The sequence below is a fragment of the Cotesia glomerata genome, linkage group LG7 (assembly GCF_020080835.1).
Source record: "Cotesia glomerata isolate CgM1 linkage group LG7, MPM_Cglom_v2.3, whole genome shotgun sequence".
NCBI lineage: Eukaryota > Metazoa > Arthropoda > Insecta > Hymenoptera > Braconidae > Cotesia > Cotesia glomerata.
This window is the reverse complement of record NC_058164.1, coordinates 2051780-2064642: the sequence shown is the minus strand read 5'-3', so window position 1 is coordinate 2064642 and position 12863 is coordinate 2051780. Positions and strand designations below refer to the sequence as shown.

Genomic DNA, 12863 nt, shown 5'->3' with positions numbered 1-12863 from the left:
TCAAGATTTTTAGATACTTTGGGGAAGCAGCGCCACCTACTTCAGCTGAGAAAAAAATTTTCTCACCTTGAGAAAATTTTTTTCTTGAATATTTGATACCCATTTTATACTATTTTAGCGTACAATTATACATATTGAATGAAAAAAAATGATGAAATATTATTTGATCTTCCCATTTGACATGTTAATCAATAAAAATATTTATGAAAATTTACTTCTATCTTTATATTTAATTTTTTGGAGCAAGAGAGAAATTTTTTTAAGACAAGAAAATTTACTTCTATCAAGAACTAAATTTTTTGGAGCAAGAGGCTGAATTTTCTCAAAACAACAAGATTTTCTTGACTTAAATAAATTTTCTTGGATCAAGATACGTATTTCTTAAAGCAAGAGAATTAATTTTGTTGGAATAAGTGAAATTTCTTGTGTCAAAAAAAATTTTTTTTCGCTCAAGAAAATAATTAGGACGAAAAATATTTTTTTGGCTCAAGTGAACCTTTTTTTCCGTGTGGACATTCTAAAATTTCAATAAAAATGACTTATATAACAACAAAGATCATAAATTTTTTACAGCACAGAACAACTCTTTACTTTTGAGTGGCAGAAAAATCATTATTAGAAATTTCTCTAAATTAAAAATAAATAAGGATAAGGAAAGCTGGACAGTAATCGATTAATTGGGACACGGTAGGTTGTTAAAGTGAATAGACGACGCTATCAAGTTGTTGATGGATATCAATCAAGGCCTCATTAATATTATCCTTATCGAGTTTAACGTGAATGGCCCATTAGACAGCTAATACCTTCTTATAAATCTAAACAGCTGAACTCCGCTACACTGGTTAATCCTTGCCGGTTAGCTTAAGTGTGGCCTAGTGATGCCAATAAATACACATATGCGTATTAGTGTACTTATATTATACACTAATACCAAACAGAAGACCACAAGAAATGTCGTAGGACGAGTATTACAAAGAAAGTAAATTTACTAGTCACTCTCCTAAAAATAAAACAACAATTGCGATTCAAAAGTTAATACACTCATAGGTATTAAATAAATAAAATCCACATTTAAATCCTTTTACTTTTGAGCCACCGTAATACTTTAATCTCTTTACAACTAATTGTATGAGACTTTAAGTGAGCTAAGTCTGTAAAAGGTTTTATTTTGCTTCGATTATGTCATTCTGTAGCAATTTTTGTCCTCGTTCTTCAATATTATTCAGTACAATATTACAATAAAAAAAATTAGCCTCAATTTTAATTTTAAAGTCGCTAGAAATTATTTTTTTTATATCACAATTTTTCTGTTTATTTTACGCTAGTATAAAAATTTTTTACTTGAATTTATTAACAAATCCAATTGTTCAATTACTCACAAAATTAATTCGTTATTGTTCTCGAATAAATAAATTTTTATAAGAAAATAAATCTCAGGTCAAAATTTTGAACTATATTGTTTTCAAAAGTATTTTAAAAATTTTTAAATATTTCATACAAAAGTCATAATGCTCATTCGTTGAATAAATAAAAAAAAAAGTAGTTAATGGTCTAAAAAAATATTTTTTTAAATTTTATTTTAAATATTACTTTACTTTTTTTTTTATTTAAATATTAATTTTACAATTTGCTATTTTTTTTAAATATCATTACAATTCTACTTTTAAAATTTTCTGATAAACACTAAGTGAATCTCTACTCAATTTATTGTAAAGAGACTTTATAATTATTAAAGGAAGTTTTTTTTATTTGACCCTGAATATTTCGTCAGCTACCAACTTAATTATAAATATATATAACGAAATAAGTTATTGAATAAAAGAATATTGTGTTATTTTTTATTATTGAACCCTATCGTTGTTGGAAATACTTGAACGATAAATCGAGTTATTATTTTTAATTTTATGCTTTTAACACTCAATTCGGTTTTGAAAAATTTTTTTAATTACTATTATTTCTACTTTACAGAAAATAAAAATTATTAACTCAATAAAAAAAAAATTAGTCTTAATTTTAATTTTAAAGTCGCTAGAAATTATTGACTTGAAAAAAAAATATCACAATTTTTCTGTTTATTTTACAGTAGTATAAAAATTTTTTGCTTGAATTTATTTACAAATCCAAATTGGTTTTATTTATTATAAACAAAAATATTTATTCTCGCGTTCTTAATATAAGAAAGAAAAAAACGCTGACTCGTTAAAATAACAGGCAGATAAAATTTTGCAAAATAATGAAAAATTGAAAAAAATAAAAATTGATAGTTTGTTATTTGCTTAATAGAATTTTTGAATTTATTGAATATTGCAGAGCTTTCATTGGCATCGAGTATATAACATCCTCGGAAATGCTAAAGTGGTATTCAAAGTAAGCCGGGCTGAACAAAATCATTCGTCGAAGGACTCAGTCAACCGTTGCTTTCAGTATTGTTTGAGAAACAATTAAACTTCTATACAACAAAAACTACCTACTCACTCTGTATAATATATAATATATATAACATTTTATAATTCAGATTCTATGAAATACAAATTATAAAATATAAAAGCTATGGCTGCCCCGGTCTTCGTTTGGTAAAATCTATTTCACATTTAATTTGAATTCATTGAAATAGTCCTCCTCAGTGTCCTCCAAAAATTCATTCATACGTCACATTCATTTTATTCTATAAAATTCAATAAAATGTAGCAACATTAAAAAGAGTAATAAAATGATAAGGTCAATTTGTGCTCTTGAAAATTTTATTTTAAGAGTGAGAATTATTTATTTATATCTTATAACTTATATCTGTATAGTCTGTAGCGTCATAAATCAAGATGCACGTGAGAATTCGCAGCTGATGTCATTGAATATGATGCGACAGAATAAGTTATAAAATTTATTTTCATTTTCATTTTATTGAATTACATGTTTAGAGAATTTTATTGTACTGAGATGTTACGTTTATTTTTTTATTTTACGGCGATCCGACGTAGCCCGCAAGGAGACCGCAGCCAAGATCAATTCAATGGCTGTACATAAAATAATAATAATAATAATAATAATAATAATAAACACTAGTAGGATAGTTAGTTATAAGTTATAAGTATAAGTGTCGACTTGTTTTCTCGTTTTCATCTCCCTCGACACATACAGATGTCCACTTGACATTGTGCGAACACTAGATCGCAATACCAAGAGTACTCGATCGCTCCATTAGCGTCGGCGTCATTTGAAACGTAAAAAGAAAAAAAAAACACCTCAAGACTCCCTTCGAGGTGACACGGTGGCATGTAAGTATCTCGCCTCTTCATTTCATTAAATCTCGAGTCATGTTTCTTACACAACGCCTCGGTTTGTGGTTTCATTCTGGGCACTTTTTATTTTTACTTTCGATACACTACCCCAATACTTGACAAGCGCCAGTATTTTTACTTGTATTGACATTTACTAACTGTCAATCTTTTTTTTATTTTTAAATATTGATTATTTATTTTCAATTTTTATTTGTTTAAGCAAAATTTATTGTTCGAACTTTTGTTATGAATATTTTCAATGGGTTTAATTAACTGTGGTAATTGAGAAATTAAAAATTCAATTATATCAACTCTACAATGTAGATTGTAATTTATAAACTGTGGATTGCATTTAATGAATATTCAATTAATTTTTGTTATTAGTTATAACAAATTTTAAATGACACTTTTTGGATTTAATTAGCGAAATTATCCTGGAAAAATGAGAAATGCCAAAGTAACATTTGTAAAAAATTCTTATTTAATTTTCTATTGATCAATTGTTTATAAAATTAATTCGTTATTGTTCTCGAACAAATAATTATTTGTAAGAAAATAAATAAAATTTTTAACTATTATTGTTTTTACAAGTATTTTTTAAATTTAAAAATATTAATTAAAAAAGTTTAGCAAATCTAAAAGTGCACGACTCACAATGCTCATTCGTTGAATAAATAAAAAAAAAAATTACTTAATGTTCTAAAAAAAATATTTTTTTTTAAATTTGATTTTAAATATTACTTTACTTTTTTTTTGTTTAAATATTAATTTTATAATTTACTATTTTTTTTTTTTATATCATTACAATCCTACTTTCAAAATTTTCTGATAAACACTAAGCGAATCCCTTATCAATTTATTATAAAGAGACGCTATAATTATTAAAGGAAGTTTTTTTTTTATTCGACCTTGAATATTATACACAGTAAAAAATTTTGCGTCATTGCGTCGAAAAATTTTGTGTTAAATATTTAACACTTTTACGTGTAAATTTGACATTTATTCTGTTAAATCAACACAAAAAAGTGTTAAATATTTAACATAAAAATTTTTAACACAAAATTTTTTGATACAATGGCGAAAAATTTTTTACTATGTATTTTCGTCAGCTACTTAATCTTAAATATATATCACGAAATAAGTTATTGAGTAAAAGAATATAGTGTTATTTTTTATTATCGAACCTTATCGTTAATGTTGGGAATACTTAAATGATAAATCGAGTTATTATCTTAAATTTTATTCTTTTAACACTCAATTCGGCTTTGAAAAATTTTTTTAATTATTATTATTCCCACTTCACAGAAAATAAAAATTAATTCGAGTATGAATTTTCTTGGCTCAAGAAAATATTAAGGAAGACTAAAAATTTCTTGGACGAATTAAAATTTTCTTGAGCCAAGAAAATTTGTTTTTGCACTAAAATAAATATAATCTTCCTTAAAATTTTCTTGGCGCAAAAAATTATTTTTTTCTGTGTATATTTCAATGTTGTTTATAACAATAATTGAATAAAAAATTTTTTCGTCTCATGAAAATTTTGTATTTTGTGTTCGTAACGTTTAAATTTTTCTCATGAGAAAAATTTTCCACGAAAATTTGAGTTTATTTTAAATAAATATCAAAGATTTATAATTTTATTATACCTGCAATTTTTCTCTCACGCATACGCCGCCATAAAGCTTCTGCTTTTCGCATCGGCCAATTTTCCACTTTGGCGCTGAAGCTCCGAAAAAATTTGTACTCCTTAAATGAAGACATTCTTCGAGGATTTATTCCCGATGTGTCTTCAATGTTAGCTGATGGCGCAGGTGATGCGCGGGATTTTATATCTTCCGTCGACATTTTTAATTTGTTATTTCAAATATACAGTCAAATAAATAATCACTGACTTATTTCTTAAATGTTTAAATAATTTTTTTAAATAAATAATTTATATCATTGTTCATCGTTGTATCACAGATTATATGGCACCATTTATCCGAATTAATACTGACTATAATCAATAATTAAAATAAAAAAAGAATATTATTAACCATGAAAGGTGACGTACTAGTTAATTAAATATTTTTTATTAATTGAGGAAAATTAGTTGCGAAAATGAAATGTGCGAGAAGAAAAAAAATTTAATAAAAACGGCAAAAAATAATCGGATAACTTTGGTAAGTATGTGAGAAACTAATAAGCTCGTATCGCATATTAATGCGAGGATTTAATGAACGACCGAGCGAGCAGATGGGTAACGCTAATTATAGTTACAATTTTGTGTATGAATATTAGTGAGTAAATTAATAATCAGAATAATGTTTTAATAATTTTCATCATAAACTTTTCAACTGCAATTTAAAATTTATGTTGACATTTAATTAATTAATTTTGCAACTTTTACAGTAAAGTTCGTAGTAAATAATCGATCAATTTTAAATCAAGTCAGCAATATCACCGTTGATGTAATAATGACACTTTTGACTATTGACTATTGTTCTGTAAAATGAAACTCGAAATTGAATTAACGGTAATTTATTTTTATTGCCGACACTTTTGACGATTATTAAATTTAGCGATTTGGTATTTCGTATTCCGCTCTTTTGGAGTCAAGCCAGAGAATATAAAGAAGTATTAAATAAAAAGATTACACAAATAGGCACTGTCTTATCAGGAAGTCGCGCTTCTTGAATTTTTATGCACTAGTTATGTGAACGCAATGATAAATAGTACACATTTTACAGTGTGAATTATTACTGTCTATTTTTTTAATAAGTATTTGATGCTTAAGAGTTGTAATTAATTAAATGTAAATGAGAAATTAAAAATTCAAGTATTTGTAATTAATGCTTTCTCATTTATGATAGCTCGAGATTTATTACTATAAATATTTGAAGCTATATATTGTAGATAACTTGTGATTTATTATGTACTAAACCACCTGTAATATTTTGTGTCAAGGTTTGTATCTAGTTTAGCAGAAATAATTGAATAATTAATTTCATTAATTAATACGCGTTCAATCATGATTTAATAGAGATAATTACATTTTTTTTTGATCGTATAAGGTTAATAAATTGTCAATAATTACTTTTTTTTTTTCTATTAAAAAAATTAGTTAATGATTTATTTGAGTTAAAATAAATTGTAAAATATATTTTTAATGAAATTTTTATTTATTTTTCAAGCACTGTGTTATAAAAAGCTTTATTTTGTCAAGTGTTCTTTCTTCATGTAATAAGAGATCAAACGATTTTTGATGAATGTATAAGCAAAACTTGGTAATAAAAGTATAAATAATTTTGAAGAAATAATTCAGTATTAAAAATTAATCGAAGTAATTTAATTTTTATAATTTTCGTCAAGAGATCGACGATAAATTATAATTGTTTAAAGTTTTTTTAGTTAAAAATTATTTTGTAGTTAAGAAATTAAAATTTTTTTATTTTCTGGTTCAAAATTTTAATTTGTATAAAAAGTTAAATCAATAAGTCTTAATGAAATTATTTATAGCTCTCAATAATATTTTCCCAGGGATTATTATTATATTATGAATTAAATATGTAAATTAAATAATAAATAAATGAATGAATAATTCAAAGTATAAAAATAAACTAATGAAAAATGACAATATTAATAAATCCTAAAGCATAAATAGTATTACTCGGTATGTAATATCAGAAAACTAAATACATAAGTGTATTAAGTTCATAGAGTAAATTTTCTGACAAGATTAAATATTTGAATAATTAACTTTACTTAATACTCCATTTAATGTACGTTATTTGCATTACTGTACAAATTATATCTATTTATCATTGTAATATAATAATAATAATAATAATAATAATAATAATGATAATAAAATAAAACGAAGAAATATCTTCTAATGTTCGATGATAAATTGAATTTAAATAAGTTATTGTCATTAAATACTTGATTTAAAATGAGTTAAATAGAGAAGGTGTTTTGTGTGTTGAGTGTGAAATGTCTATAGTTGTGACGGTTCGTCTATTAGAAAATAGCAATTTAACTACTGGAACTAGTGTTATTCAACGTTTACTCGAATTAATGGCGCTCTAAGTGAAAGCAATAACAAGGAGCAGCGTCAATACACAAAAGCTGAGAGAAATTGTTTATTACAATGAGTGAAATGGAAAAACTCGAAAGTTTTAACTCAACTGAGTTATTAATAACAATAACTATTGTTATTAATATTTAAGTTATAAAAAAAATCAAACAGACTTTTAGCCTCTAAGGAAATTCCGCTTACAGAAGTTTTAGTTTTTAAAGTACATAAAGATGATGAAAAAAATATATCTAAAAATAAAAGTAATTTATAAAATATCTCTCACTTAAAGAATAATAGACCCGAGGCTACCGTTTTAATTTTTTACTTTTAAATTATTTTATTTCGCTCAATGATTTCTTCACCTCGAATTAAAATAAGTACTTTGATGTGATACTTTTCAGACCTTATACAATATATAATTAAACAACTTTTTTTATCTTCCTCTTTTATTATCTTATTTATTTTTAAACCTTTCACTTAATTTAATAATATTCAACAAGTTCACGAAAATAATTATTGTATTGCGTAATATTTTTTTTATTTCAAATTACTTTGACATAAAATTCTTTAATGGAATTAATAAAAAAATAGCGTGATTTTTTTTTAATAAATAAGTGATTAAAAATAGAAAATCACTCTGAAAAATCACATCACGTCTCGCGGATAATGTTAAAGTTAAAATAAAAATGTAGATTGAGTTTTAAAAAGAATGAAAGTAATGGAATAATAATTGATGGGATTAAAGTATAAATCAAAGGTTTAATTACATGGTCGGGCGATAAAATGTGGATTTTAATAATAATTAAAAATCAGCGGACGTATCGCGTGAATGCTACGTATAAACTGCGGGACTATCCGACGACGGTTGTGATAGCGGTGGTACGGAGGAAACTCAAAGCCTCCTCGTTGAATACCGAAGCGCATGGAGAATCCAGGCGCAGGCGTCTCAATAGCTTTTTGTCTTAAACACACCTGGGTGTCATCGTCAAAAGATACAACACACTGGTTATGTCTTTATTGACCGAGTTTAAACCATTCACTTTCATATTTATAATTAACTCTATAATAATTATTCATTATTATTTTAGCTTTTATCTTATATCTTTTATAAAACATTACATTATTTATTAATATCTTTATTAATTCATTTAACATAAATAATATTTTGCTACCCACTCTAATTACCAGCATTAATTACAACCCTCAAAATCTTACCTCGTCTTACGCAATCAAGCTACAGCTTGAAACTTAAAACTCCACTTTAAGGGTTGTTTTTTCATTTGAAAAATCTTTCTGAGATTTTTATCCATTTATTATTTATATTTTTTTTTGTAAAATTATTTTTTGACATCTTAATCACGACATTAAATAGGGTAAATACCCCAGTAGATGGACGGTTAAGCAAACTCTCGTATTCTATTAAAAAAAAAATATAGTAATATACAGATAAGTTGTGATAAAGTAAATTATATTTATGTAAAAATATGTAATTAACCAGGAAAAAATAAGTAAAACTTCGTAAAACGTTGTAGTAATTAATAAAAAAGAAAAATGTAAGAAAAAGTCCAAAACCCCAGTAGATGGACAAAATCTCCAGTAGATGGACAGTCAATACCAATAGATGGACACTACTTACAAGCGATATTTTCAATTCATTATTTATATCAGAAATAATTAATTTACTAATTTTTTCCACTAAAAAATAAAGCTTGATAAAATTAAAGAGAAAAGGTGATAAATCGGATGGTAATTTTCAAAATACATCATAAAGTAATTTTATTAATTTTGAACACTTGATGCTTTCTCATGTAAAGTAACATACAAAATATATTAATATAAAGAATACTAATAATTAATAAATTATCAATATAAATTTATAAAACACAACGTTAAAAACGTTATGTTGTCTTCTTCTTCCTTTTAATAGGTCTGTTCTCTTTTACTTTTAAATTTCCTTCTCTCAATTTTCTCTTTTATTCAGCGTTTTCTTTTTTCTCTTCAATTTCTTCAATAATCATAATAATACTTTTATTTCCAGTACATATCTGTTTGCTATAATATTTACTCTTATTTTCACATGGATCCACCAATAAAATTAAAAAAAAAAAAAAAAATAAGAAAATTCATCATATAAACTCAATGTCTATCTATTGGATAAAGGTTATAAAAGTGTCACCAATAGATGGACACTAAATTCTATTATTTTTTTTCGATTTTATCATTAAAATATTATATTTCTAGCTTTGTTTGTGAAATATAAGCGTAATTATATGTACAAATCTTACTTTTTTTATTATTTTTAATAATAATAACAAATAATGTCCACCAGCTATCTGTCACACGCTTACTAGTGGTGGCGCTCTCGGAGCAAAACCTCGAGACGTCCAATTTAAATAATTTTTTTGAACTATTATTATAAATAAAAAGTTAAAAAAATATTACTTTTCGCTCTCAGAACTACTTGTAAACATAAAAAAATATAACGATTTAAGATTTTTGTTCGTAAAACTAATGTAATTGCTTCTAAAAATAATATCTGTCCATCTATTGGGGTATTTACCTTAGATATAAATTAAATCTTTTATTATCGAACTGAAAAATAAAATTTATTTTGATTTAAAAAAAAATTTTTTGCTCAGAAATTTTCTTGTTTGAAAAGCTTGAAAATAATTTTCTTAGTTCAACAATTTTTCTCTTGAATCAAAATAATTTTTTTTGCGTAGATTTTTTCACTTTTAACCCGTTAGAAGGAGATTTATAAATGAGTCTCATTTACGACTGATTTCATTGACATTCTTAAAGATAATTTTATTTTTTTATTGTAATAATTATAATAAAAGAGTTTTATGACAAAAAACTAAATCTTTCTTTATTATTTTGCATATTTAAATGTCTTATTCTTATTTTAAGCGACTGACCGAAATTCGTAACTTCAAACTTCGGAATAAATATATTTTTATCAAACTTCATCGAATATTGATTTTTTTCCTTAAAATGTATCGTTTTCCGAATAAATGGCGTCGGTTTTTTTTCCATATCGTAAAAATCAAAATTTCTGCGGCTTTTATTATGAAAAAAATTTAATTTCATGTTTTTTTTTTTTAAACAATTTTTAGGTATTTTTAAATTATTAGAAATTAAAAATAACTATTAAGATATTTAGAGGGAATGTTGTATTAAAATTTGGTGCCAATTATAAATCAATACATCACATAGGAAATGAATTAAAACTGTTTTGGTGAGTGAGATCCACTGGATCCCGTGTGTCCTCAACAAGTTAAAAAATTATTTCGGTTTGATCAACGGGGAAAACCCCATTGACGTTTAGAAGAATATAGTTTTTTTCAATCTTCTAGATCATGACTCAAAATATCTTGGAAAAACCATGAATTGTCAAGGTTGTAAGCTTTAGATTTTTAGAAAAAATATTCAATGTCAAATTATAATCTACAGCAGCGCTCAAAAGTATTTTGACATCATTATGCGTTAGTTTTTTTCAACAATGTCAAAATACTTTTGAGCAATCATTTTTCTAATATTTTTAAAATTAAACTTTCTTTTGTTACAAACAAGGACCACTTTGACACTATTCTGTAGATTATTCAAAAGCTGTTAAAAAAATTAGGAAAACGGTTGACCCTGAAGGCCATCCCTGCAACTTCCCGCCAATTCTATACCTAAACGCTTGAAATTGCACTTATGACGTTTTTGAGCTCTTCGAGCTCATAAATACAATTTGTGTATTATTTTGAGCTCTCCAAGCTCAAAAAAATAGCTTTTGTATGTTTTTGAGCTCTACGAGCTCATAAGTTTGATAGAAGTCTGATAAAACACTATTTTTTTAATTTTCAAATTAAATTCAGCGCAGTTTTTTAAGCTTCATAAAGAATCTTCAAGTTTAAATTGATAGAGCGAAAAATTTCGGAGTAATTCCGAAAAAACACTTTTTTCGGTTTTCTTTCGCCAACGATAACTCACGAACGAATCAACCGATTTTAACTGGACTGACGGTGATCGACGTGGTTTTTTGATGTTAAGAACTGATTAGTTTTTGGAATTGATCGGTAAAGCCGTTTAAAAGTTATTCCAAAAAAACCACTTTTGAAAAAATTTTTTTTTGTAGTTTTTTTGCGATTTCTCAAAATCTACCTTTTCGAATCATTCCAAAGTATATTCAAAATCTAAGTTTGGTCAAGCCCTTTCGAATGGCATCAACCGCGATCAAATCGGTCAAGCCGTTCAAAAGTTATAAGAGGTTTACATACATCCACACACACAAACACACACAGACATACATACAGTCAACGCTCTTTGTATTTGACTCGCTCGTACAGGACCATTCTCTGTATTTGACTCGTCCTTGTCCATAAGAGCTGTGTAAAATCGTCAAATACAGAGGAAGAATGTGGTCAAATACAGAGAGGTCCAATACAGAGAGCGTCGACTGTACAGACATACAGACACCATCGCGGGAATAGTCAGGGAAACTTTCTAGGACCTTGAAACGTCGAGATTCGATGAAAACTCGATTTTCGTAAAACGGGGTGAAAACAATAACTTCCCGATTTTTGAAAATCTTCGATTTTCCTAGCGGGAAGTTAAAAATAAATAAATGATTATTGTGTTTCATATTTATTTTTAATTAAAGCATTAAATATATTTGTCAAAATACTTTTGAGCGCTAGTGTATATAATTAAAAATAAGTAAATGAGTTTCTTCAATTAAATTTTGCACTACCAGAAAGATCAAAACTTAAATTTGAGTTTTTTCATGGCATCATTTTTTTTGGATGATAATCAATATATGATTTAAAATTTTTAGAGTAGCTTCAAATAGTTTCTTAGTTCTATGAATTTATACCGTCACATCTTTAATTAAATTCTTCATAATTAATTTTATGACAGCGATATAAATGCCAAAATTTATTTCAAAGGTTGAATCGAAAATCCAGACAAAGGAATAATAGAAGTAGAATTAATATATATTAAAAGATGTTTAGCTTTTATGATTCAGGCTTTATATCAATATCAAAAGATTCCAATAAAGATCTGTGCTGTAAGTACCAACTTAAATTTTACGGCCTTTTTATAGCATCAACTAAATTTTTTCTACAATATAACGTTTTATTAAGTTGTAATAAATATTTTGACAATATGTCACTCAGTCTTTCAATTGAATAATAACGTCACGATACTTCTTTCTTTCTCAAGGATAATTGTCTGTGAAATTAATTGTACGCGGATGATATAAATCTTCTTAATGCTGCAAAGCACAGTTTCAAAAAAAAATATGTAATTAAAAATATCATAGCAATAATTAACCAAAGTATTGAATTTTAGTTTCTTTAAAAACGAAACTTTAATTAGTTTGTTATTCTCAAAAGTTAATCAAAATCTTGAAATGAACTATTTATTTAAAAATAACTAAAATTAACTTTTAATTAATATTTATATCTTCAATATTTATACGTTTTGACTTTCGGTAATAATGCTAAGAACGTTTGATTACTAAGGGTGAATCTAATTAGATT

At 25.6% G+C, this 12863-nt stretch overlaps 1 protein-coding gene across 4 annotated transcripts in view; it reads right to left on the bottom strand.

Moving 5' to 3' along the window:
* LOC123268478 (rho GTPase-activating protein 7) overlaps positions 1-12863 on the bottom strand; it is a 141362-nt gene that overhangs the window by 60089 nt on the left and 68410 nt on the right. The window lies entirely within an intron of this gene.